Source organism: Sorex fumeus, unplaced genomic scaffold (assembly GCF_029834395.1).
Source record: "Sorex fumeus unplaced genomic scaffold, SorFum_2.1 ptg000034l, whole genome shotgun sequence".
Classification (NCBI taxonomy): domain Eukaryota; kingdom Metazoa; phylum Chordata; class Mammalia; order Eulipotyphla; family Soricidae; genus Sorex; species Sorex fumeus.
The window spans coordinates 42,731,542-42,735,284 of record NW_026606091.1 but is presented as its reverse complement, the minus strand read 5'-3'; the positions used below and the strand labels follow the sequence as shown (position 1 = coordinate 42,735,284).

Below are 3,743 nucleotides of genomic sequence, written 5' to 3'. Positions count from 1 at the left end.
TTGGTGTTGGAACATTGCATACCTGAACTTCAATCATAAATATCTTTGTAACTTTGTGATTCATAGTGATTCAATTAAAATAGAAAATAGAAAAAGAATCTGAAAAAAACAAAAAAGAAAGCTCAACTGTGAAGCTGTCCTATCAAAGAGAGAAATTTAAAAATGCAAATCACTAATAGGAAGAGCCTCCCCGAAACCCTCCAGACCCCTACCTGTCACCAGGTCACTTCTCAGCAAGCATCACTGATACCCCTAGCTAGGAGAAGGCCCTGACAGGCAGAGACATGCCCCAGGCTAACTGTCCTCTTTGGCCAGTCTAGAGGCTGGCAGGGGAGGTGGAGCTGGCTGTGAGCAGTGTCCAAGTTTCCACGGAAAAGGCACTGCTCATCTCAAAGGGCAGAGGGGTGGGGTCCCTTGTCCTTTACTGTCCTGTTCCTTGGAAGACAACTATTTCTGCCAGCAAGACCTAGTCCCTTCTACGCTGTGTCTCCAGCTCTGTTCTGCTGTCCCATCTGGGCAGAACTGAGATGTCAGGCTCAGTCCCTCTTCATGCCCTGAGGAAGAGCACCTCCTCACAGTGCAGAAGGGAGAGGATGAGACTCTGTGGGAAGATCACACACCTCACTGTCCCTAGCAACACAGACTATGGCAGGGACTAGGATGATAGAACTATGATGACTGGGACTATAACCAAAACTATGACTATGATTTGGCTGTTAGGGGAGAGATTGAACTACACTGGGGAAGAGAGAGAAATAAACTGACTACCAACCAGCCTGGGGCCCAGGTCCTGTTTCTCTGTCCCCCAGTCTTTCGTCTGTCACCATTGACCAACCAAGGGATGCAGCTCTCAGTCACTCAAAGCATGGCTTCTGTGTGCCACACACACATTTCTTTGAAACTCATAAAGTCTTAAAGTCTCCTACTACTAATCACTTCTCAATTTTTGCCTAAGATCAAGGGTAGTATCTCTTCTTATCAGTTTAATATTTGATATGTTCTCTATCTGAGGACATAAATGAATTTCTGGATCTAGAAGTTGAAATAAGATCTTGCTCCATTCACTCCATGTATTGATCTGGTATACTGCGGTACCACCAGGTATGGTACACCACTGTCACTGTCACTGTCCTCCCATTGTTCATCAATTTGCTCGAGAGGGCCCAGTAACATTGTGAGACTTGTTACTGTGTTTTGGCATATCGAATACATCACGGGGAGCTTGCCAGGCTCTGCCGTGCGGGCGAGATACTCTCGGTAGCTTGCCGGGCTCTCCGAGAGGGGCGGAGGAATCGAACTTGGGTCGGCCATGTTGGCTGCATGCAAGGCAAACGCCCCACTCGCTGTGCTATCGCTCCAGCCCATGGTACACAAAAAAAATAATAAAATAAAATTTTCTTGTCTCCTACTACTGTTGTGTGACTGTCAATATCTTTAAGTCTATTCACAGTTGTTTTACATATTTTAATGAACCATCACAAGATGAGTATATATTTAGCAAGATGAGTTCTTCCTGCTTGTATTGATCCCTTGATCTTTAAGAAATGTCCATCTCTTTCCCTAGTGGCCTTTTTAAATTTGAAGTCTCTGTTGTCCACACTGAGGTGTAATCCAATTTTGGCCATGCCAGAGACAGTCAGCCAAGATATGTTAAGTGAAAACAAATGTGCATGAGCTGGCGCTGGAGAGCTGGGCCAGCTAAGTCTCTCCCCAGCCCCCTCCCCTGCAAGCCCCGCCTAGTTCCTATTGGTGCTAGAGCCTTCCTCGAGCCCCAAGGCTGCTTGGGGGAGGCCCTGGGAACCTGTGAAGAAAGTAGCCCGGAGGTGGAGCTTCCTGAGCCGAAGATGTTGCCACACCCTTGCCAGCCCTGGCAAAGGCCCACATGTAGACACTTTCCTCCTGCACTTGGAAGCTGGCCTGGCCGCTGCTGTGGCAGGCAGCCCCAAGCTGGCTGCCAGGGGTTGGGGATGGGGCATGGATAGGCCCATCAGGCCTCCAAGGAGTCCTACAGCTTACTCTGAAAGAACTCTAGTCAGGTTGCCTGTGAAGCAAGACCTGAAGACAAAGACCCCCCATCAACTAAACCCCGCCACTCTACCTTGTCAAACACCTTGGTGGCCAGCCCAAGTGGACCAGCAGGGAGAGCTCATCTCCTTGAGCCCTGTACCTGGCCCTACATGGAACGGAGTGGGTCCAGAAGCCGGGCTCGCCACTCTCATTCCATTCCACATCAGCTGGGTCACTTGAGAAGAGCTGTCAGCAGCCTTGGAATGAGGAGAGGAGTCCATCTTCCAGGAGAATGCTGATTCTTCCAACACTCCATCAGCCTGCCACTTCCTCCCTGTCACTCAATTGCCCCCCTTATTTGGGAGGCTGCCTTCCTCTCTCACAGTGATGCACACAGCTCACACCTCCACTGGGCTGTGTTCTTTCTATATGAACATTTTTTACTATCAGCTCATGAGAAGTTCATGGCAAGAAACTGGCTAGAACTATTCGCAATAGCCAGAATCTGGAAAAAACCTGAGTGCTTAAGAATCTCAAGAACAGATGACTGGTTAAAAGAAACTTTGGTACATCTACACAATGGAATACTATGCAACTGTTAGGAAAGATGAAGTTATGAAATTTACTTATAAGTGGATGGTCACGCAAAGTATCATGCTAAATGAAATGAAAGAGAGGGGAAGACATAGAGTGACTGCACTCATTTGTGGAATATATGACACCCAAGAACAGTAGACACTAGGGCCAGGAATATTGCCCCATAGTTGGAAGCCTGTCTCGTGAGTTAGATGAGAAGGCAGCTGGAATAGAGAAGAGATCATTAATTCAATGATGCTTGGAGGAATCGTTTGGGATGGGAGATGTGCTGAAAGTAGATAAAGGACCAAATATGATAGCCTCTCAGTATCTATATTGCAAACCATAATGCCCAAAAATTGAGGATATGGGGAAAATTGTCTGCCATAGAGGCAGGGAGAGGGCTGGAAAGGGGAGGGGTGGTGTGGGGCTGGGGGGAGTGGTAATACTGGGAACATTGGTGGTGGAGAATGTGCACTGGTGGAGAGATGGATGTTTGATCATTGTATGATTGAAATTCAAACATGAATCCTTTGTAACTATATCTCACAGTGATTCAATTAAAAAGAAAAGGAAAAGGAAGGAAAGAAAGAGAAAAGAAAAGAGAAAAGATAAAGGAAACGAAAAGAAAAGAAAAGAAAAGAAAAGAAAAGAAAAGAAAAGAAAAGAGAAACTGGCTAGAATGAAAGTTCTAGAAGGACTGGGAGCTTTCATTCCCTTGACTACTATTTGTTTCCTATCCTCTCTTTGTGGAGCAGGAGTTTCTAGAGCTAGGAAGGATGGAGAAAGAGAAGTGGGTATGGTTAGCTCACTCTCATCCCAGTTGAAAGGAGGCACCTACACAACCACGCTAATGGTGGGCTCCTGACCCTTTGGGGAAAGGGGCTTCCATTTCCTTGAACTGTTCCACTGTAATTAGAGCCCATTTACCTTCTCATACCCAGGAGATCAATACCAAGTGTCCACAGGTCTCCTCCCCTCAGCCCCACTCTCAATTGGGGTTTTATCAGCTCCATGAGGGTCGGCCAGTAGGGTACGTAGAAATTTCTCTCTGACCTTTCCCCACCAGTTGCGAGTTGAACCCTCCCTTCAGTTATGACATTGAAAACAGTCATCAGACATTGCTAAGTGTCTCATAGGGGGCAAAATTGCCCCATTCA

At 46.8% G+C, this 3,743-nt stretch overlaps 1 non-coding gene across 1 annotated transcript; it reads left to right on the top strand.

The window, feature by feature from the left end:
• Positions 1-931: 931 nt before the first annotated feature.
• Positions 932-1,117, top strand: LOC130026764 (U2 spliceosomal RNA). The gene has a single exon (XR_008792943.1). It is a non-coding gene; the product is annotated as a U2 spliceosomal RNA (small nuclear RNA).
• Positions 1,118-3,743: the final 2,626 nt, after the last annotated feature.